Consider the following 25,563-nt stretch of genomic DNA (forward strand, 5'->3'; position numbering starts at 1 on the left):
GGGTCTTGCAGTAAATGTGGACAAGACGAAGTATTTACTGTCAACGTCACTGTTGATGGATTCAAAATTGGAGACTGTGAAGGATTTCGTCTATTTGGGAAGCAGCATTAAAAGCAAAAACAATGTCGGCCTAGAAATCAAACGGAGAATAACTCTTGCCAACAATTGCTTCTTTAAGCAATTGAAAAGTAAAGTCCTGTCTCGGTGAACAAAATTCTCGCTCTATAAGTCACTCATCATAACTGTCCTGATGTATGGCTCGGAATGATGGAAGGTGTTGAGAGAAGATGAGATGGCTCTTGGAGTATTCAAGAGAAAAGTTCTCCGGAGGATTTATAGTACTATCCGTGATGTCCACGGCGAGTATCGAAGGAGGTATAATGATGAGCTATATGAGCTTTTCGCAGATATGACGATAGTGCAGCAAATAAAAACAGAAAGCTTCGCTAGCTAGGTCATGTTATGCAGATGAACGAATACGCTCCGGCAGTTTGGAAACATAGGAAAGAGAAGACCTTCACTGAGTTTAGAAAGACAGTTGGAGGAAGCTTTGATCTCGCTTGGTGCTCCCAATTGGCGACTGTTATCGCAAAACAGGGTTAGCTGACCTCACTGACCTCACTGACTCAACGTACTTCATTTTTATATAAAACTTCAAAAAGACCAGTATGTGGAATTTAGGCAGGATTTACAGATCGCGTCCAAACACATTTTTTGCTTGCATTTTACTCCTTCTATTCTGATTCCATACGAAAAATGTGAACAAACTTGTGTCTTAAGACACGAACGATCATTTCGTCCAATCGTCACTTGTAAACAATCAGCTTTTCATACGTACATATGCATTGAAAACTCCAACCAAAAGATATTAGGTAGTAATACTATTTAGTTTTCAACTCGACCCAAGTAAACCTTTCAGATAAAAAATGTAGTAGGAGGTAAGAGCGAAGCAAAATACTCCGATTGGTATAAAGTCTGAACACTGCGTCAGCAATAAAAAATGTTGTTAAAAGCGTGACGTCGCGCCGAAAATTTATTTCCCAGCCAACTATGATTTTTTCCTCTCTCATTTTTTAATGCGGGATCTGTTTATTGGTTCATGGGGATGCCTGTTGGCTAACAAAAATTAATTGTCAACATGTTAGCAAATGAAATTTGAATGTCAAATCTGCAATACAGTTGGGCAATAGCCGTTTTCACTTATTGGCCAATTTAATTGCCACCTTGTAGTCAAACCGGACGGAAAACGCATTTGACGTGGCATGTCAGGCCGTCTTCATTGATAGTGCCAAGTGTGTGATCATATTTAACCTATTGAAAAGCAATAATCTAATTATTAATACCATGATACTATTGTCATCTTTAAACTTCTTTTCTACACCTACAAGCAAACATTTTCTTTGATATGGTTTGTTGGCTATTAACTATCATGTACGTGCTTGCTTTACCAACTCTGCGATCCCCTTAAAGAAAGGCGAATTAATTGGGCTATTAGGAATGACTTATGAGGAAAACACCCATCTTTGGGTTGTGTATTTCTGCCACCTCTCACGAATGAACACCTTGATTTGGCAGTATTTTAAGCACTGACAGAGTTCTTACAAACTAGGGCTTTATTTCGGAAAATGAAGATTATTGTAAGTCGTATACTACCTTTTTGCTAGCTTTATTACTTTCCCTTAAAAGAGGAGGCAGGCATTTTACAAGCAACTCAAGCTAAACGGCGAAATGAAATTACCTGGCACTAGTATTTTTCAGAGTTCACATTGATTAAGCATACTTTTGATGGGATTGCTATTCAATGCTTTAAGGTTAACATAGGAAAAGCTGACTTATCTTGTTTGGTTGATTTTCCGACAGGGTGGATAAATGATGTATATTGGAACGATTTTCCGTCATCCCTTGTCAAATTTGGTTTTGAGACAAACCGGTTTCGGCGTTGTGCCATCGTCAGTGTCGATTTTCGTTCTGATCTGTTGTTGTCGTTTGTCCTGTATTTATAGTTCGTAGGTATATGAGCAGGTATTGTCAAATTGATGCTTGTGTATATTTAGTTATGTGTGATTTTAGTCGTTTGACCTTCTTTGTCGGTTTTTTGTTTTGGTGTGTTAATTGTGCTTACCTGCGGATGCCAGCATAGTTACATAGGACAAACAGGATGGCAAATAAGAACGAGGTTCAGAGAACATATTAGAGATTACAACAAAAAAATACGGAATCCCAACATTATACCCGAGTCTAACATCGCGAATCACATGGTCGAGAATGAATGCTCCCCAGCAAACATCAATAAAACAGTTAGGGTTCTGCACATACAGGAAAAGGGCCGACGTCTCAACGTACTCGAAAAAATGAAATCTACAAACAGAAAACATTCGACGGTAGAATAATAAACGAACAGATAAACACAATTTCTGACACAATATTCGAGCCTTTAAAACTTGTTTACAGGAAACAACTTAATCACACAGGTACAACAGACAAACACACAACAACAAATAAACACAAAACAATTAACACACCAAAACAAAAAACCGACGAAGAAGGTCAAACGACTAAAATCACCACCCTCGGTTCTGAACTAACACACAGCACATTCACATAACTAAATATACACAAGCATCAATATGACAATACCTGCTCATATACCTACGAACTATAAATACAGGACAAACGACAACAACAGATCAGAACGAAAATCGACACTGACGATGGCACAACGCCGAAACCGGTTTGTCTCAAAACCAAATTTGACAAGGGATGACGGAAAATCGTTCCAATATACATCATAGGAAAAGCAATTAATAATCAGACCTCAAAATGTGTGCCGTCAAGGAAGGTATGGAAATGCCTGACATCGATCTTGACTGCTTCGAACTGTTTTAAGAAAAATATTATGTGGGTCTAGGGCTACTATATTATCACGGGTAACGGTCTCACATTAACGGGTACTTGTGAACAAAACATTCAAGGTGGTCGAAATACCGGAGTTCCGTTGTTCCCCTGCGGCCTGCTCCTCAACAGATGGGCTTCGATGTAAGCGTAATAAACTGCAAGCTGGCAATATTCATCGAACAAAAGTAGGCGCTTTGTCAAAACATTGGGTTCACAACACTTATTTACGGGTTACGACTTACAATGTTCGACGTGGTCATATAAAATCATTCGCAAGATGGAGTTAATTTTCGGAACATACGGGATCAATATCGGAGAAAATAACATCATCATAGATAATACTGCCGAAAACCTTGTGGGAGTGTCTTTTTCTCTACAAGAAAAAGAATATTAAGAGGAGGAACCATCAAATTTAATTCACAACTCTACAGTTTTGATAGGACTAACGAAATTACATCGATTTGGGCCTACTCGGATCACTGTAGAACTTACCTAAGGTCGAGCTCTGTTTTATCTATAATCATGTTGTTGCAAAATAGTATTGTTCTACATATTTAAAGCCGACGCACTGTTTTTAAAGCGACATCATACCGGACTCTTATGCTGTCTAAGCAAGTACGAAGGAGCAGTTGCCTCCCAACCCAACCATTCAAATAGTAGTAGTTGCGATAAATTTCTAATAATTCGCTAGGAAATTCAAAGTGGTCATTACAAAATGCAAGGCCTTTCTAATAATCAGATCTAAAATTCCTGAGTGAGAAGGGCCCGACTTTTCATAGCTTGTTTAAATTCCAGCTAAAGTTGACTGGAGCTTAACCCTGCCCCTTCGGATAAGCTACAAAATTTTATGTTATCGAACAAGGTGATCTCTAGTTAACTTTAACTGATACATCACCAGTTCACAGCATTAGAAGTTGCCCGACATCGCTCACCCTTTATTTCTATCCAATGAAAAAAGAGGCTTGATGAGAAATGATTGATGATTTTTGTCCACGTACTACTTACAAGAGCTGTCCAAAAATTTAAAGAATAATAACCAGCAAAACCTATAAAAATACCTACTGATTAATTCATAATAATTTGCAAAACAATTAGGTCATGGAGAGTTAAATGAACGAAATATGCCTTAGGTTAGCAGAAAAATAAATAAATGCTGACTCAAGTCTTAAGTTATGTATGTATTTGAGCAAACTATTTGCTAGAGGGAAAGCAATTATACACTTTTATTAGTAAAAACTTATGGCCTTAAAAGAATATATTTAATTTATAAAATAAATTTTAATATTAGTATGTATGTACAAACTCTAGATAATCGAGGTTACACTGTAGCTAGCTATAAAAATTCACACAGTTGTGTGTCAAATTTCGTATTATCCCCTAAAGCAAAAAATTCCTTGAATTTTCGCCAAAATTTTGCACTTACATTTTTGCTATTTGTCAGGCTTAACATCGATCTAAACAACACCACTAAAGTTATAGCGTGTGGGTTAAGAAATTTACTTATCTGCACGTTAATTAATTTTAACACTTTTTTCTTGCTATTACATTCTTATTAATTTTTTTTCTTTCTTGTTTTAAGCAAGGCTTATTGCCTTGAGCTTAGCAATGAAACACATTTCAGCTGAAGAAAAAACAGAAACATTCAAATTGGCGCCCACGCCTTATTGAATTAAAAGCAATTTCAATTGATTTTGTTTGGTAATTTATTTTTTGTCGCTTCAGGGTTTCGAGTTTTGTGCATGATTTATGAGTAAAAATAGTTTTTGCTGAGGAACAAATTATAATTTTTTGATGATTAGGTTTGAATGGTGGAAAAAAGCACATTACAACAAATGTTTTGCAAAAAAGTTACAAAGTAATTTTTCTGACACTCTTCTGAACAGGATTATAGCCCGAAACATCTAGAAAGCTGTAAGTCCTTAAAAGAAAAGAGATAGACAAGTATACCGAAATGATCAGAACTACGATTTGAGTTGATTAAGCCATGTCTGTCTGTCGGTTTTTCCGTTTGAACGCAAACTAGTCCATACATTTTTAAGATACCTTGATGAAATTTACTGGGCGGATATATTTTGCTCCCCGATTAGACATTTGTCCGAACCCAACGGAACAGACCACTAAAGCATACATGCCCCACACAACCGATTTTTCAGGAATAGTTTTTCTGCCATATATTTTTTAAATTATCAGATACAAGGTGCAAATTCCACCAGATGCTTTCGTATTAGAAAAATCGTACAGCTCGTTCATATGTACATATAAGATACATATAATACATAAAACCGTTTGTTCAGATAAAAGATTCAATGTCTCATGTTGACTATAGGAAATGCGAAACCTCAGCTCCCTTCGGTAGAGCCCTAGGTAGTCCCGTCCTTACTTTATTGTATTACATATATACATATGAACCGACGTGCCACGGCACTAGTAGCTGACCATATCTTTGTAAGACAACATATCATTACACCTCCTATGGATATCAAAATGTTTCGAATATTGTGAATGCCATCATGTGACAAATCCTTCTGTTCCTCCATTGCCATACCTACCTGTCAAATGAGGAAGAAAGGTTTGTTTATTTGCTCGCTGTAAATAAACTGAATCGCCATATATATATTGCACATTTGTGTTTCAACACAAGTTTTTTTTAAATTTGTCTATAGAAAACTAGACAACATATTAATATTCATTTATAAAATCTAGTTAATAGATAAAATTTGAGCAGCCAGCTAAGCCAAAGTCTTAAAATATGTATATAATGCAATATATTAGAAGTTTATGAAAATGTTTGAAAAACACTATTGATTAACTGATTTAAGTAACCGAACCACGATTTAACAAGTGATCGAAGCTGCTTACTATTGTGAAAGTTTTTTCAAACATTCGCACCTGTATGAATTCACAATGGTTTCGAAAAAGAATGACTTTCAGCACATTTCATATATGAAATTTTTTATTTTTAAATTTTCAGCACTAAGTTTAAACTCTTGGGGCTCATTTGTAAACCAGACGTGTATACAAGTTACTATTTTTAGATTTTTGAAACTTGTCTGTCTTGTTGCAAACCCAGAACGACCTCAAGTTTATATTCTTAGCAGCAACGAGAGTATCAAAAACACTCATTAATCTCAGCAGAAAGGACCTACAAAGTTTCACTGGACACAATGCGGGACACAGTAGTCTAAATAAATAAAATAAATAAAATAAAAATATCACCTAAGGAAGTTAAATGTAGCGGATAAACAAATCGTTAGCTTTGCTGAGCTGGAGGTATCGTTCATCTAATTGGCGTGACTCTTAATCCCTTCGTGATATGGAGTAAGAAGCCTGAAGAGGTATTCGAATATATTAAAAGCCTCCACCTACAGTAACAGGCTGAAAGGTCAAACAGAATAGATCTAAATAAAGTTCCCATTACATCGAGACCTGATAAAAATAATAATAACAATAACAACAAAAAAGCATCTTTTTAAATAAAAAAAACTTCCTTACGATGTTATAAAGAATAGCAAAACGTCGGGATAAAAGTGAAATAATTTAGCTTTAGTCACATTCTAACTTACATAGATCAGTACAATCGACTACGAAAATTTTCAAATACTTTTTTACTTTCAACTTGTTTAGAATTCTAGCTACAGCAACAAAAATTCCTAAAAGTACCTGAAAATGGGATTGATTTTGCGCGATAGAAACGATTTCCCTTATATAGAAAAGTGGTTTTCTCGAGAGCTAAAACGTTTTTTCTTGGTTATAGGAATAACTTTGTTAAAAATGGAGAAAATTGTGTAAATGAATAAAAAAATTATTAATTGTGTAACTCTCACGCCGCGCAATTCTAGTCGAGGCTCGAAATTTCACAGTGAAGTACTCTTATTCACTGAGCTTACTTGTACATGTAAATATAGTGAGAGATATCAAACCAAGTAATCTTGATTGAATATCTCTGATGTTACTAAGCTCTTGAGAGCGCGTCTATAAGTATTGCACACAATTAGGATTAAAAACATATTATTATTGGTATGTACCTAATGGTGTATAAAGGAATAGCAACAAAAAGGCAATACTTAGAGACCAATTGCAAAGCGAGCAACGGAAAATTCATACGACTGGCTGGACAAAAGCCTTTACATTAGTATAAAGTATGAATGTTGCAGATTTCGAGTTCAATACTCAGCACCCGAGAAGCTAGTTGATGAAGCAGTGAAATTCAGAAACATGTCCTGGTAACCATCGCCGTTTGTAAACTCTGTAATTATTCTCTAATATCAATAATGAAAAAATATTATAAAAATTTTTACTAAAATTAATGAAAAGTTTTATACAAAAATAATATATTCGTACAATAAAGAAGGTAAAGAAAAGGGCGATGAGTTAGCAGAGGAGGGTTCCCTTTGGGAGAAATCAAAAGAGACAGGAGTTGCACATGATGCATCAAGCAGGAGAGGCGTCGCAAAAAGCGCGTGGCTGCAAAATTTGTAACATCTTGTGCAAATCCTACGATATAAGACTCACAAAGTGGATCATATTTATGAAGAGAGAAGACTTAAAGCAGATGGACACTGCCTTCTGGCGTCACATGTTTATAAGTAAGGCCTCGTCAGTAGCAGCAGATCTAGGAAGTGCGAGCTGGAGAAAGAAAGGCTGAGCACGTTCTTTGTTCGTGTGCTGCGCTCGCAATGTCAAAGCTCCAGCTATTAGGGGTTGGTAAGGTTGCCAAATCTCCAGGCAGCAATCATACGGAGTTATTCTATGACATGATTGGAGTTCTTTCATTTGGTTGTCAAACAAATTCTGGTAACATTATGGACACCTTCAGTCTATGTGAGGTTTTATTTACCGGTCAATCCAACCTAAGCTACTCTTTATATTGAAATTTGTCTCAATAAAAAAAAAAATTAGTTTTTCGCCTCAGTGTACTTTCTTTTTTGCTTAAAGTTTGACAATGGTTTTTTCAGGCAACACTGATCCCGCTTGATAGACAAGAACAACTCTTCTCGCATCAGCATTATTTACTTATACAATTTTTTACTGCTTGAGCAAATATCATTTCACGCATTTCCAAAATTGATTATCTATGCTCCTCCTATTTTAATTAAATTTCGAAAAAAGTGAGTATACGGGTATGAAAGTCAATGTCAAATTTGTATTAGCGAAAAAGCTTGCCATCACAGGCCTGTAAGTGAAAAACTAGAAAATCTCGGCAGCTCTATGTCACATGCGTTAGCGTAAATAAATTGCTAATGCAGAAGAAAGTGAGTAATGTATATTTGTTTGATATTTAAAATTTAACTTTTTAAGTTAAAAATTAAAAAAGGGAAAAACATTGTATTAACTACTTTTTTGTGTTGCTTTACTGGAAGTTGTTGATATCTTAAGTCCTAACTAAGCATAAAATTTAATTAAAGAAAGCAGCAAATTAGTGTTACTAAGTAACTGAAAAGTGAAAATATGTAATATATATAAACAAACATACAAAATGATATGCTTCGTACCTCAAAAAAGTTGAACTCTTGGCATCTCAAAATGTTGAACTTACTCGCCATTGCGCGCCCTACAAGGCGGCTAACTGTCATTTGTAGTTGGGTGGCTCTCGTATCTGCGCTTTTCACCTACTTAAGTTGTTAGATGCATTAAAAAACTTTAATTGCAGGTACTTGAATGTGTATGTTACATTAGTTTTATAAACTTTATATGTCCATTTTCCAGTTTGCACGCTTTCATTCGACATTACAAATATGTTTAGGTCAATTACAATGTATGCTCTTTGACCATCGTCACACGTGAACGATTGAGGTTGCCCATTACGCTGCGTTGGCGGCATAAAAGAGGGCACACTTTTTGTCATGGAAGAAATGCCATCAGCAGAGAATATAGCACTAATTATGTGACCCATTTTTAAAATAATATAAGTATAACATTATTGACCTTAAAACTTTCGAAAATCAACGTGATACCTTCTTAATATACATAAGTCTGAAAAGCTTCATTGAAACTGGAACTTAATTAAATGCAGCAAAGGACAACCAAACTACTCTTTTATATTTCCTTTTGCTCTTTTGTATACCAGATCGATGCGGTCGTTCCCCGATACAAAAATTCTATTCGCTTCATATGAGCCAAGCAAGAATCCATTCAATAAATATTCACCAGTAGATATACTCATGGTTACCTCGTTCACCCACTCCTCCTAAGGTCTACACGATTCACGAACATGTCTTCTAGAACAGTTGTATCTCATGCTTGGTTATTTAGCTATATATGTATATGTACATGTATATCAGTAGTTTATGTTTTTCTTCTAGCCATATGCGTGTGTATGAAAAATTTTATAAAACAATATGAGCCCGCCTCGCTCATGAAATACTTAAACACAGTACATATAAAAGTTCTTTATTAATTAATATATTAACCAGCAGTTATATATGAACACATAAATGACAACAACTTTTATTTTCAGTAAGAGGAAGAAAAAACGAAATGCAAACTTGTTTTCACCATATGTTACATTAAGTAGGTGGACAAAACACATATGCCTAATATATAAAAGAACGAATGAGCGAATAAAAATTTTACGGAAATTTGAAAATTAAACAATTTTTTTGTATGAGTTGATCGGGGATTGCCTGTATTGCTTTAAATGTATGAATGATATGTACTTCAATGAAATGTATGTACTTCAACCATCGTAGGAGTGTGGGTTCAAATCCCACTTCCAGGAGAAAAGGCTTTGAAGAGATTTACAAGGTATAATCGAAATAGCTGTCGCCTTGTCCGTCCTGATGTCACGTTGTTAGCCACCTATAATCGCTTTATATTCAATACCCTCCACCAGCAATTTAAAGAAAAATAAGTTTTAGATGGTAATATGATCTCTAATTCACCTTTCACATATGACATTAACGACGGCTTTAAAGCTTAGCCCAAATAGTACTAATTTCTTCAAAAGCAAAACCCTCTATCAGCATGCATATTCATACCCATCTATACTTAGGTATAGAACATTATAGTATTAATCGCATAACTTTGGGGTCCATAAGGTCTAGATAGACTTCCGTATATCAATATTATCAGTGCCGAAAAATATATTGATTGGGCCGGGTCCATCGGGCTGTCCGTCCGCGGTTAACCTTTTTTTGATGATACCTGCCTTGGGCATCAACCTCAAGGCCTTCGATGTGGAACTCTAGCACTTTAATCACTTTTACAAGGCACCATTGCAAAACATTGTTCGACATACATAAATGTTACATCCAAAAAAACAGGAACATTCTCCAAGTTGCGGTGGATCTATCCTGAAAATTGGAATAAAATCGGTGCAATGGTTTCGGTGTTCATAAGCTGCATACAAACATATACATAGATACATCCTTCTTTATACATATAGATTGATTAAATCTCCTTAACATACATACGTGTACATGCGTTAATACATACAATCGTGCCAAAATAGATTTCTTGGTAGATTTGCTTTGAATACATACATTCATCCCAATCAAAACAAGTTTGCTCGTACAATACACAGCGAACATACACACGAATTGCTCTTTCAACCTGTGACTTCTGTGTCAAATTTGCACTCCCATCAATTTTTATAACGCGCCTAAAGAAGTATAACTTCAAAAATCTTCGCAAATTTGAAGCTTTCTAAAGTTTAAATAAAAGTTAGATAACGCAACAATCAGTTAAAAAAGAAACACTCATCACTGTTAGGTTAGGTTAGGTTAGGTCCTTATCGGAGCGGCACACCTACGCCTTTATAGGCCCATTGTGAAACCACATGGACTATCAATGTTGAAGCACGCATAAATTTTAGAAATTGACAAATAGATAAATCATTATAAATCTGTATAACGTATTTTCGGAGATTGATTGATCTTTGTTTATATAAATTTCATGTCACGTTGTTTGTCCGCGATGGACTCCTAAGCTACTTAACCAATTTCAATCAAACTTGGTCAGCTTGAAAGATATGATAGCGTTCCTGTGAAATTTCTTTCCGGGAAGTATACCAGGGACCGATATATTAGAAAAACTTCTGTTCACGGTTCGAGTTGCCTGAAATTTGGTATATAGGTAGCCCTTTGTCTAAGTTAGTATTTGCGATACTATTTTTTTCGGGCAGAGGACCAGATACCGATCTTTTCGAACAAATTGTATTCTTGGTTCGATTTACCTGAAACTAGGCATATAGGTAGCCTTTCGCCTAGATATGATACTTTTATGACACTTTTTTTCGGGAAATGGAGCAAGGACCGACTGGGACTGGGACTTGGACTTGGACTAGGTCTGTAACTGCGACTGCGACTGCGAATGAGACTGGGAGCGGCACTGAGACTGGGACTTGGGCTGGGACTGGGTTTGGGATTTGGACTGGAACTGCGACTGCGACTGGGACTGGGAGCGTTACTGAGACTGGGAATTGGACTAGGACTCGGTTTGGGATTGGGACGGGAACTGAGACGGGAACTGGGACTGGGACTTGAACTTGGGGTGGGACTGAGAGAATGGAGAAGAACAAGAGAGAAGAGAAATGATGGAAGGTGAAAGAGATAGTTAGACAAAGATAAAGAGATGTGGATAGATGGAGCAGAAAAAGAGAAAGGCAAAGAGAAGAGTGAATAAAAAGATAACGCAAATAGGGAGGGAGAGAGAGTAAGAGGTAAAGACTGCTTAAAAGTTATGCAGATAGACCAAAGCTAGAGCAGAGCAACGTCTGCCGGATTTGTTTGTTGGAAAATAAAAATTTTGTACAAAAAAAAAGAACTAAAAAAAACAATACCACTCTCCTCCTCCCCGACGGGGAATTGAACCCCAGTCTCCCGCGTGACAGGCGGGGATACTAACCACTATACTATCGAGGATTAATTATTAATAGTAAAATACTTATATACAATATCCATTCCCATTTAATGATAATATTGCTATTGTTTACGTAATTCTGGCTTATTGTTTTTGTTTTTAGCATTCAAAGCTGTAGCGTGTTTTTTATTTGCCTTGTCATTTTCTAAACGTTTTGTGGTATGCAAAAAAAAAAAAATTTTTTTTGTTGACAACAGAGATATTGTCGCATCAGCTGAAGTGAACAATAGCGAAAATAGCGTAAATTAGGTCAAACGGCAAACAAAGAACGCAAATCATAAAATTTCGCAAAAATAACCAAATATACTAAGCATTTATACAAAAATTAAAACACATTAGAATACATTGTAAAAAGTACTAAAAAGCTATTGCTAATCGAAAACTAATAATTAAGTCTATTGTTGTACATTTTGGATGCTATTAAAAGAAAGACAAATATTGTGTGTTGAATAGCCTAATCGTTTGATAACGTATGTATCTAAGACTTGTTTATCTTTAGAGTTGGAAGTTTTATACTCAGCTGTGAATAGTATATAAAGTGTATTGATTTTGTTCGTGTAAGGGTATACTGTAACGACATTAACAAATTTGGACGAATATACATAAATTTAGAGAGGACTGTAGACCGGCATTCCCACTGAACACTGCATTCTGGCTTCACATGCCTTTAAATAAGGATTGGCCAATGATAGTAGCTGCAGGAAGTGCGGGTTGGAGGAAGAAACGACCGAGCATGTCTTTTGGTCGTACCCTGCGCTTGCTAGGCTAAGACACCAGCTATTAGAAGTGATACAGCTGTCAGATCTAAAAGTAGCAAGTGGCATAAGTCCTAGAAAGCTTCTAGTATTTGCCAAGAAGACGGAGTTTTTTTTTAACATAGGTCTTGGCTTTTGATAGGGTTTTACAGTTTGGTCGTTAAGTAAACTTCTCGTAACACTACGGGCTCATTCAGTACATGTGAGATCCTCATGGGCCGGTCTAACCTTTAGTACACAACATAGGTTTACATTTATTTAAAAACTTCTTTAAAAAATGTATTAATTACTACACTACCGTTCAACGTTCGTCGGTCCGCCAAACTGTACGTCTGTGAGCTGCATATCTCATTGAAATGTTGTTGTGTAAGTTTCTTGACACCCATCTTGCATCACTATTTAGGTTAGGTAGGCTTGGTTGAGTGGTAGCTACCCAGGGAGAAAACTATTCGAGGTCTGTTGTGACACTTCAAAGAGTAATGATGACTTGAGCTGTGGTTACATGAAATGAATCGTTGCGTACAGATGATGTAGTTTCGACTATAACTTATTTGGACTTTGCCTAAATCCTCCAAAAATTTTAGTAAACTTGTTCCGAAATATTTTTGGCTAGTTTGGTAAAAGTTGGACAGTCAAGTATAAAGTGACTGCATTATCGCAGCACATCATACTCCGTCCATTTGCAACAGTAGCAGCTTTTCAATAGGTTGAGTTGAACCGTATCGACTTCCATTGAATACTGGCACGAACAAGCTCCAATCAGCGTAGATAATAATAATAATAATAATAAAACACACACACACAAAACATTCATTCGAGACAATTGCAAGTGAAGTCAGGCACTCCAAAATCGCTCTCGATATTACGAAAATCGAGTTTAGAGCCTTCATTGCTTCTTCCCTTCTCAAGTAGAGGCTAAATTTTCTAGAGGTTAAGTAACTCCGGATAACATTATATACAGCGTATCCTTACAGGTGGTGACTCGCCCTTGGAATACACTGCAGTGATCTGCGGCTTAAACTTGCGGATTACGTGGAGCGCCGATTAGAAAACCCCGCCGCCAACTTCTCCTTGCACTGCATCAATGAGATTTCTCACCCCATCGCTCTTTCGAGAGAGTGAAGGTGTTGAAGTACGTACAGTTTCCGACATAAGAATGCCCGACTCAATAGCCCAGAGCTCATATCGAAGGCAGAAACTGCTAAGCTCACAATACAATGTCTACGGACTTAATTTTTAATAGTACATTTGGGGCCAAGGTGGGTGCTGTTCTTAAAACGCTAATGACTTCAACCAGCACAGTTCGCTATACATACAAACAGCAGTACAAGGTAACAAGTATGTATGTGTACCTCAACATTGAGTTTCGAAACCAGTTTGCTTTTCAGTATGATTTCTGGACATATAACCTCAATCAGAAAGCAGCAACACTACTTCCAAAATAGCGGGAAACGAACTAGTCCTCCTTGTCCTCCTAGACACTCCCGACAATGCTGAAATTTGTCAAGAAAACGGTAGAATAAACCGCCTCATTTTAGCAAGAAGAAAAAGAGCAGGCCCGTTTATTCCCCAACATTTTCAGAGAGGCCTGTTGAAAATCTCAAAGGGTGTTCAAAAAGGCACGGAAATTAAACTGTTTGGGTTTTAGAGACCTCTCGATTTCAAAATCGAATGAATAGCTGTTACCGCTAGTGCGCACTGGAAATAGGCTTGCTCCGATGCCTACAATAACCCTCGATATAGGCCGAACTTACACATAATTCATATGCTGGAACGTTTTTGCGAGCAAGGAAGAGAGATTGGTTGGTTTGAATTCCCCAAAAGTGCCATAAGAGCGCTGCCTACGAAATCAGCTGTTTTCGAAACAGCAGTCGACATACACCTTTCTTTTCATGCTATTACTCACTTCATTGATTTGAATCAAGTTTTGGCGAGTTACGACCATAACTAAATATACTTGTTTCCGGTTATTACCAGAAATTCATTTTTTTTAATATGCTGCAAACTTTTTTATTAGCTTACATAAATCCGAAATAAGTTTTATTTATGTATATGCAATTAACTTCCGAATGAATAGCAATCAGGTTAATTTTTAATTTCATGAAAATCAAGTTTAACGAAATTTGACAATTACAAACTACTCAAAGCGAAATTCAAGCATATTTTAAATGACTTTAAAGCATTCGTGACTGACATACGACTTGTTGCTCCAGTAAACCTCTAAATTTTGTACAAATATATAATTTTGCTAAACTCAGATCATAAAATATCATATTGTCAGTCATTACTCTAAGCATAACAAATCCCATTTGATCCCATTTAAATAATGCAAACGTCATACAAATAAAAAATAAATGTAAGGCGCGATAGCCTCCGGAGAGATTTAAGGCCGAACTTCTCTTACAATTTTGCGTCGTGCTGCTTTTAATTTTTCCTACAAATTAGCGGGACGGGACCTATATGTTTTATGTCGCCTCCGAACTGCATCTGCAAGCCAGATGAGTTTTCACTGAGAAGCTTTTCATGGCAGAAATGCACTCGTAGTATTTGCCAAATGACTGGCGAGGGTCGAAACTTCCTTCTAATTACCTGGGGTGCGAACTCGGGATCTTCTGTGTAGTGGGCGAAGCACGCTACTACCACACCACGGCTACCGTCATACGCTATCATAAAAAGCTTTCACCTCACACTTTTATTCACAGTCACGGTTGCCATGTAACAAGCAAACTATTCCAAATTGACCATGATTGTTATGCATTTAAGCTCTTTATTATTTAAGTTACTTAAACTTATACAATAACAAATAAATGCATGCATAACAGATTTACATAAAGTGTCTATATTAGCAATAATTTGCACAAAAATAATAAATTGCATTTTAATTTGTCAGCTTAACTATAATACAACATGAACAGCTGTTGATGACAACTGTCTTGATTAGCTGTAAATAATAATCAGCTGTTGTTGACACAAGTGAATCTTATTTAAGCGCAAAAAGTCAAAGGCATGTTAAATTTTTATTGTAGGTACTTAACACATTTATTTAATTCAATTACGCTTGGAAAAAATATGCTTACAAAAAGCGTGGGAGATGAATGAGAATAATTAAATTAAATCAAATAAAAAAGTATACAAAAATGTTAATAAATTCAAGTTTTAAATAAAACTCTTGCGACATAAAGGTTTTGTGCATGCGAAAAAAGATAAGTCCCGCAGCTTTTTCACAAAGCCCCACCGGCTTCTTAATGTTGTTACTCGTGATTGAAAGTTTTCGTAATAACAATCTTTAGGCACTTTGGTACTAACGAATACAATAAGCAATCGTAAAAAGGCCAGAAAAAGATGAGCTGGTGAAAAATCAGCAAAATTTATCCGATCACTTTGACCTTTGATTAAGCAAACGGTTGGTTGAATTTGAACAGTGTGGCAAAAGTCGGTAATATGACTTCAATATTGTCATATTCACAATTTTATCAGGTTTACTTTTAAAATTCTGTTTACAGTGTATTCAGTTTACACCCTTTTCAGTTTTAGTTCAGAAAGTTACAATTAAAGCCCGGAAAATAAAAATTGAAGTTCAGAAAACTACAATTGAATTTCAGAATTTTCAATTGAAATTTAAGTTCAGAAAGTTACAAATGAAGCTCAGAATAATACAATTGAAGTTTTAATTGGAATTCAGAATTTTTAAAAAATTGAAGTTGACACATTTCAATTGAAGTTCAGAAAATTATAACTGAAGCTCAGAAAATAACAATTGAAGTTCAGAAAATTAAAATAGAATTTCAGGATTTTCAATTGAACTTCAATTATAATTTTCTGAACTTCAACTGCAACTTTCTGAACTTCAAGTATAATTTTCTGAACTACAAATAGAAATTCTGAACTTCAACTGTAATTTTCTCAGCTTAAGTTGAAAATTCTTAACTTCAGTTGTAATTTTCTGAACTTCAACTGCAACTTTCTGAACAAAAACTGAAAAAGGTGTATTTAAAATTTACAAAAAATGTATGCTATAGAATATCGCCAGCTTTTCTTCGAGAAATGGGTATTGTAGAGCGTCCATTTCGCAGTCAAAGCACTAGAAGTATGTTTATTTGTTTAATGGTGTGTTCAATTTATACTTATTATAAAGAATTCATGAGCCTTACACCGGCTTATAATAATTGAATATTCAATAATAAATGAATATTCAATTATTATGTTTTTCTAAGAGAAACTGAAAAGAAAGAAAGAAACATTTACTGGCATATTGCGATGGTACCATTTCGATATATTCAAATATTATAAGCCGGTGTTAAGCTCGTGAATTCTTAGCACTAGAAGTATTATTAAAAGAGGAAATGATTTGTCATTGATTTTCGACCCGAATTTCTCTTCCAATTTGCGTCGTGCTCATTTTTAATTTTTCCTACAAATTATCAGGAAGGGACCTACTTGTTTTACGCCGACTCCCAACAGCAGATGAGTTTTCACTGAGAAGCAGAAGTATATAGGAGCGTTTGCCAAATCCGGCCATAACCGTTTAGACGGTTAAGCGCCAATTAAGTAAGTAAGTAAGTTTGCCAAATCACTGCCAAGAGCCGACGCCGCATAAGAAAACCTTGTTTCTAATTGGAAAAAGTTGCTTTTAAATTTTTGATGTTGCTTTTCGCGAGACTTGAACTTAGGATCTTCGGTACGGTGGGTGGAGCACACGACCACCACACCACTTCGGCGTTACAATTATAACACCACTTCGGCGTTATTGTCGAATTGTTGATTGTTTGTTATCGATTAATCTTTGAGTTGTTATCGCTAGGATATCAGTGTGCCAACGAATTTCGGTTTGTTATCGGTGTGTTATCGACGAGGTAAAGAGATATAAACGTGCAAAGGTCACAATGAGTTTTTTTTTATAAAGTATTCGATTAATTATATATAAATTATAGATAGGTTATCGATATGTTATAAAAAATGTATGCATTTTTTATCTGAGTATTATTAATTTTGTCGAAAATTTATCGATTTGCTGTCGAAAAGCTGTCACTTTACTGTCGAAATGTTATCGGTTTTTTAACGGAGTGTAACCAATTTAATATCGGGTTTTCAATTGTTTGTTGTGAAGCCGAAACGGAGAAAACTTCAATAAAAAATCGATGGACCATCTGTAACCCTTCGATAACAAACAGATAGCAAGATGATAATTTCGCTTTCGACAGCAAGCTGAAAATAAAACAATTAGTTGTCGGTATCGGTTATTACTGATTAGATGCGGACGAAGCTCTTTTCAAATATGCAGGTCATAGTGGAAGGAGTTCAAACTATTCGTTTCGTCAGCCAATTTGAGATCAAACCAGGAGCCGTGTCAGACATTTTTAGTGAGCTAGAATATTTCAGAATGTTGAGAAGTTCTTTTCTCAAAATTTTTTTACTGAGACATGGTAATTTTACTTATGTATTTCATTTACTGCTACTGAAAAATTTTACTTAAATTACATATGCATCGAACCACTGTACCCATCTACAATTACTTACTTGTTCTGCCGGCAGTTTGTTCATAATATGTTTGCTGACTTCAGCGGTTAAGTTGGTAATATTTTCTTAACTTATTCATGGCTTTCTTAACTGATGCAAGCCACACAACAACATTACTCTTCCAGCAATTGTTATCTGAGCCAGGCAACCAGTGGCGCATGCGCATAATGTAAACATGAGTTGACAGATTTCCAACTTGAACTATGATTATGAAGAGCATACAAACAAGCATAAGAGAGGGAATAAACAATGAAAAGCAAGCAAAAAAAAATTTAAAAAAATATATATGTGAAAATATATTAGGTAATAAAAAAATTAAAAATTACAGGTGATTCACTCACGTCATGCTAATATGTTGATTACCGCTGTACAAGTACTCGTAGTGTTAGACTTGACTTTGATTTTTACATTCGTAGTTACCTATGTATGTTTACGAGCGTGTAACTTCAGAGCATGATGGCTCCTCTGCCTTTTGAAAATGATGCGCTTGTAACTTTGTGATTTTCATAGTTGTTTCTTTTTTATTGCCATTTTAAGCGAATAAAAAAATTATCTGAGTTAATTTGAACTTTAATTGTGGCAATTGCTTCTGCTGTTAGTAAATTATGTACGCACATCGTATATTCGTGCAAAGAAATCTATACATATACACTTGTACATATGTCTGGCGAATTATTACTCATTCAATTGTATACATTAGGGTGCTCCATTTGGAGGTTATATTTTATTTCACCTTGCTTCTGTTTGAATATTCTTCTGCATTTTGATAAATAATTTAACATATTTGATTTGATGCTTTTCAAATTTTTGTCCGCTAATTAGTGATGGTGAAATATTATCGTGGAGTCATCTGTGTGTTATCGGCTTGTTATCGAGGAGTCGTCGACTTTATATTAAAATTTCATCAGTATCTGTTTCATAACAAACCGATAATTCATCATTTACAAATTGATAATACGTCGATAACAAAGAAATCGATAAATTTTTGATGACAAATAAATAACTTTTCTTTTCAACAATACGATAACAAAACGATAGCTTCCCAAAAAATCGATTACTTTTTGATAACAAATCGACAATTTTCGATTGTAAATGAGGAACTTTTTAATGAAAAATCGATAACTGTTTTTTTTTTTTTTTTTGTTGCGATACCAAATTCGTAACACTCGATCCATCAGTACTTCATGCTACACGTTCTTGTTGAATGTTCCGTATCGTAAAATATCTAGAATTTTTGAAATCCATCAATATGGATCGTGATCCAGTATTGACAGCATTGCCTCAATGTGTGACATCCTCCATTGGCACTCACTGTTGCATTCGTTCTTGCTTAAAAGTATGTGTGTAGCTTTTGTTATCTGGTACTTACTTAATAGTGGTTGTAGCGGCGTTTGGTTATTGCTGTTGGGCGAGTAGCCAAGTAAAATTAAATTAAAGAAATAAAAACTTTTTTTAAAATAAGCTTTTAAATTGGTTAACAAAATTAACTAAAAAGTAAAAAATAAATTGACTGTAAAGAAATATAACACTTTATAAGTTCATTGTAACCTTTAACGATAATTAGGCTTTTTCGTCTGCGACAAAAAAATTCTATATTGTACATAATTATATATTTATAACATTAAAACTTTACACTTAAATTATTAAATCTTACAGTTTATATCACAATCCTAATTGTTCTAATAAAATGAGTGTTAAATTTTGATGGTATAATTAAGAACATTTAGGACCTCCTTTTCTTACTATCACAATGTAACACGCTTTTATTAGAACAATTAGGACTGTGATATAAACAGTAAGATTTAATAATTTAGGTGTAAATTTTTAATGTTATAAATATATAATTATGTACAATATGGAATTTTTTGTCGCAGACGAAAAAGCCTAATTATATTTAAAGGTTACAATGAATTTATAAAGTGTTATATTACTTTACAGGCAATTTATTTTTTACTTTTTAGTTAATTTTATTAACCAATAATAAAAGCTTATTTTTAAAAAAGTTTTTTCTTTAATTTTATTTTTTACTTTTTAGTCCATTTTATTAACAAGTAATAGAAAGAAGCTTGTTCTTAAAAAAGCTTTTTTTCTTAAATTTAATTTAAATATGAATTTTTTTAATTTTTAGTAGGATGAAATATTGTACAAATTAGTTATGTATTCTTTATTTAGTTATTTGTAACGTTTCTCATCCTATCCATTTCTTTTAATGCATCAACATTACAAGGTTTCTTCGAAGTCAACTTTGAGCAGTCAAGTTCTTCTATTCGAGTGTTAACTAACTTAAAATCATATTTTATTCTGACTTTTCCTATGTCGCGTTCAGTTTACAACTACTCGTTGCAGATCTCTGCTCTGTTCCTTCGCCAAAAATCTGTAAAACAAAATCAAGTGCGCAGAAAAGTATGCATCATTTAGCGATAACAGCTTAACTTCTACGTTTGTTGCATACACAAACAAAGCGAAGTTACCTGCGTTCTTGAGGACATAGGCTTTTATTCCCTTGTGAATACAAATCTTTACCGATAAATCTGTTATCGATTAATTTATCGAATTCTCGCAAAGTAATATTGGATTGTCATCGGAGTTATACATGTGTGCAGCTCAACCGGACAACGGGAAGTGTATCAAATTTAACTTGTAAGATTTGATTACAGCCAAGTGAAAGTAAATAAAAGTTTATAAAAATGGATCATTCGAAGATTATTATTTGATCGCTCTTTTACTAGAAAGGGAATACACAAAGCTCCAAACTTCTTGCATTTTTAACATGCTTATATTAGCTTCACTTATATATATATATATATATATATATATTCACTTGTATATAAAATCAGAGCCTTTTCTCATTCGCTGTTGATATTTGGCTTTTAATTTTTTGTTTTTTACAAAATGTCATTTTTTCAGGAAAACATTTTACCTAAATAAGAAACGCCTTAATGTTTAACAATATGCACGTATGCAATATATCTTATTGCTTGCTTTTGTTTGAGAAAATATGTACATATGCATCAGGAATAATTTGAAATAATTAGTTATGAGAGTCTTAAAGTCAATAGCATCGTAAACTAGCTAACAGCAGTGTTAAATATTTTTATTACAATTTTTAGTTAGTTTTTTCTCGCTATTTTTCATATAGGTATAAATATCTAAGTAGTTTTCCTTTTTACCTCTTTTTTGTGTAACGTTTTTAAAGCGAATCAAATTTGCATTTGAATTCCGGTAAGCAAAAGATTTTTTTGGAGAATTACAACTTAATGGATTTTAGGATAAATTTCCATTTCTTTCGACAGCTCGATATTTCTTGAGCTGTACTCTAACGGTAGATACTGTAACGAATTTTGGGGAGCTCCTGATAATTATGCACTTTCTGCTAACGTTCGAGTCGCTGAACTGCCGAATAAATAACTCCAATATTCAGTATTGCAAACTGGTCTTTCTTTAGATTACTTTGGGAGTAGTACTTTACAATCACAATTATACTTCACTAATAGCGTGTCTAAATCAAACTGGCTGATTATCGCTTGCTCCGAGCTGCTTTTATACTCTCAGTTAGCATCGTTCACCTATTTCTCCTAAGGTCTAGACTTTTGATGAACATGCCTTCTGGAACAGTTGTATCTCATACTTGGTTATTTAGGTAGCTACATACATGTATATCTGTAGTTTGTTTTTCTTCTAGCTATATGTGTATGTATGTGTGAGTAACAGCTTCTGCTCTTATATGCTGACCACATATGTGTATGTGAAATAATCTCCTCACTTCGAGTTGCTGGTTATGTGTGTGTAATATTCTTCGAATTCTTACGAAATCGCTTAGGTGGTTAAGCGTGAATTAAATAAAGATGCTGATGATCCTCTTAAAGTGGTCCATATAAATAACAGAGTTGCTTGTTACAAATCAATTACTCATAATTCATCATCAACCTCAGATGAAAGCTCACATTCGTCATAAAATTAAAATCAAAAATTTCAGTCGGATATAAAACAAAAAAAATGCAGGAAGCAGAACTTAGTGGGCTCCAGAGTAGTGTTGCAGGACAAATATATTTCATAAGGCGGCCACCGTGGTGTGATGGTAGCGTGCTCCGCCTATCACACCGTATGCTCTGGGTTCAACTCCCGGGCAAAGCAACATCAAAATTTTAGAAATAAGATTTTTCAATTAGAAGAAAATTTTTCTAAGCGGGGTCGCCCCTCGGCAGTGTCTGGCAAGCGCTCCGATTGTATTTCTGCCATGAAAAGCTCTCAGTGAAAACTCATCTGCCTTGCAGATGCCGTTCGGAGTCGGCATAAAACATGTAGGTCCCGTCCGGCCAATTTGTAGGGAAAAATCAAGAGGAGCACGACGCAAATTGGAAGAGAAGCTCGGCCTTAGATCTCTTCGGAGGTTATCGCGCCTTACATTTATTTTTTTTTATTAAACAAGTGTTTTTCAGAAGCCTGATATTTAATCCATGCATCCGCTCAATGCTTTCCAGGCATTGCTTGGAAATATGTTCATCCAAGTTCAAGAGCGTCAAAAGTGTCTTGAAAGCAAACTCAGAGCCAGGATCTGCGGTGATCTCGAACAGGAATCGTCGAATGTCGAATGGAACTTAACAAATACGAAGAAGCCGTGGAGTTTTGTGACGTTTAAAAATCACGTGTGTCTATATCGCAGTCCCCAGAAAAATCTATCTTCCACTCAATCTTGCTGCTCTCCCATGAATAAATTTGGAAAGTGATGGTAGGACACCATAATCGTATAATTGATTCCTCTATGCTTCAGTTTACCAAATATGAACAGTTCAAAGGTCTAGAACTGTAATACGACTCAAAGAGATAAAGACTATTTGTTTTTTAAGACATTCCGAAAACTTAACTTCCGAAGACGTGGAACGAGTCTATGCAAAGATCTGTGCCAATAAAAGAGAACAACACAAGTCTGGCAGTGCTAGAAGACAACTCATTCTAAACCATTACATCATCTGCATAAGCTTGATCATAGAAACTCGAAAAATGAGGGCACATAATAAATGGGTTAATCACCAAACGTCAGAGTAGGGAGGAAGCGCACTACCTCTGGGAATTTTTTACTCTGCATATTACGTGTTGGCCCTCTCTGGCTGAGATTTCCTCACCAATTATTTCAACCACACTCTCACAAGATGCCTCCATTTCTTGCTTAGGCAGATTTGAGAAATACTGGCGAAGCTTGAACAGTCTTTGTAGAATAGAATATCGATTTATCTGAGATTTTGTCACTAAGATATCACAGTAAATCGCCATGATAGCTTCTAGAAACATCACATCTACTAAAAATGATAACCTCAAAGGCAATCACAACTCTCTACACAGAAACAACTAGCTTAGCAACTATTTGAACGGAAGTGCATGCGATTGGTGGTGAGACTGCGTATCACTAGATGTCGCAGTAAACTCCTACCTAACCTTGTATGGTGACATCTTAGTTAGCAACTTATCTGCGACAATATGAATCGCTGAATTCGTGATTTGCGCTGCTAAAGAATACTAGATATCGCAGTAAGCGGGAGTAAGGCGATTTGAATAGCCGCCCATGTATCAGTTTGATCTAACATCTAGCAGTAGATTGCTACACAACCCCCGAATACATATTGTCGCACCAATATTTACCACTGCAAGGAGAGAGAGTTGTGATGCGTCATTTGGTTACCATTATTGATTAGCGTCATTGGGAACTGCAAATTTTATCATTCATAGAGTCCCTAAATAATCGTGGGATCTGCCGATTTCACTGCACATATTTGCAGTTATGACTTTATTCTGATAAGCGCTGAAGCTTTTGTGACGCGTTGAGTCATCTTTGCACACCTCAATAAGAAAATCACTTCAGGCGCGTTAAAGAATTTGATGAAAACTTCACAAAAAAAAATCTAACTTATAGGAGAAGAAAAATAGCAATATTCCTCCTCAGCAGAAGTATTCTGCACAATGTTTGTTGTTCAGTTGCCAGCTACGCTTTTGAATTTTTCCCAAGATCCTCTGAACTCTATGAACTCAGCTGTATTCACTTATTGCAATCATTCAAACAACCACTTAATTAACTTCAATTAAAAACAAAAAACTTGTTGCGAATTGTAAAAGTCAAAAGGTGTCAAATATTTGCGAAAATGCACAAAACTTAATGAAAACCAAATAAGTAGAGGACAAACAGGTGCGTGTGGTTAAGAAAGGCAGTGGGAAGTAGTATGCTGATAACTCCGCGTAGAGAGTAAGTAACTCCCTTGACTTGCTTACAAACTCACATACATATGTATACAAGACTGTAGTTGTTTGGGGGTCAACTACAACTTCTGGGCTATCGCACCGTAGCTTCGAAGAGAGGAAACTAAAAAACTGTAAAGTCAAAGAAGTCAACAAGGATGACCAAATTGCAAGCCTAAAAGAAAGAACTACAAAGAAAATAACAAAAATAAAAAATTGTAAGCAGCAAAAACAGTTTCTCAACAACTAGGAAATAATATCTGCGAACAAGTGGTTGAAATAGCAAAAAAGCGCAGTCTGCGGTCTAAACGGTAATATGCGCATGCGCGCCAACTATTTGTGCGCTAATGACCAACACCGGTCATGAAGCGCGCACTGTTGTGGATATGATGTTGTTGTTAATTTCTTGGATGCCGTTTTGTGTTGCACTTTAAATGCTGTTAAATAATGCCGCCTTACTGCCACCTTTTTTTGCATGCTGATGATGGGTGGAAGAATTGTTTAATCTGCAATGTTCTGTGGTTGCTTGGGTGCCTGACTGACCATATTGACTCTGTGCGCTACATATGCGATACAGTTATGGCTCAATTGGTACTCAAGTTATTGTTTTGTTTCTTTAGCAGTAATGTTTTTTATTTTTTTCTTGTGCTTTTCGTACCAATTCTTATTAAGCAAATATTTACAAAAGCTACTGATTATTCGCACAGTGCATACCTAATTTATTCAATAACTTGAAGCAACTAGGCTCAGCTGCATTGTGAAGTTTAACGCAAATAAGAAGTATGAATTGAATATACTTTTAAGCACACAGTATGCAAGAAACACTTTTCTTAATAAGCTTTTTAAAAAAAATCAAAATTTTACTACAAAACACAAATGAAACTCATGTTACTCGCAGTTATTTTTAATGCAATGGGCGAATAGCCGCGAAAAACGTTGTAACTGCAAGATTTTATTTTACCAGAGCATTGTTCCTCATTAATGTCACTCAACCAACAGTTCAGGTATTCGATCTCGTCTAAATCTATAACAATTTTACGAATTTCGTTGTATAACATCGTAACCCTCGTTTTGACTTCGTTTTGTACATATCTAATTCAGGGTATTCCATTATCATCATCATCTTCATCATCATTGATTTGGCACTCAACTGCCAGCTATTCCTTTTCGCGAAATTTTACGCCAATTGGGAGCTCCAGGGGAGGTCAAGTCTTCCTCCACCTGCCTCTCCCAACTCAGTAGAGATTGCCCGCTTCTTCTGCATTCAAACTGCTGCGTTCACTGAAAAACTTTCCCACCCGGAGCGTCT

The 25,563-nt window shown here is 35.4% G+C and overlaps 1 protein-coding gene and 1 non-coding gene across 5 annotated transcripts in view; one reads left to right on the forward strand and one right to left on the reverse strand.

Moving 5' to 3' along the window:
* mwh (multiple wing hairs) overlaps positions 1-25,563 on the forward strand; it is a 466,270-nt gene that overhangs the window by 219,956 nt on the left and 220,751 nt on the right. The gene's annotated exons all lie outside the window — the stretch shown is intronic.
* Positions 11,685-11,756, reverse strand: TRNAD-GUC (transfer RNA aspartic acid (anticodon GUC)). The gene has a single exon. It is a non-coding gene; the product is annotated as a tRNA-Asp (tRNA).

Source organism: Eurosta solidaginis, chromosome 3 (assembly GCF_040869045.1).
Source record: "Eurosta solidaginis isolate ZX-2024a chromosome 3, ASM4086904v1, whole genome shotgun sequence".
NCBI classification, from domain to species: domain Eukaryota; kingdom Metazoa; phylum Arthropoda; class Insecta; order Diptera; family Tephritidae; genus Eurosta; species Eurosta solidaginis.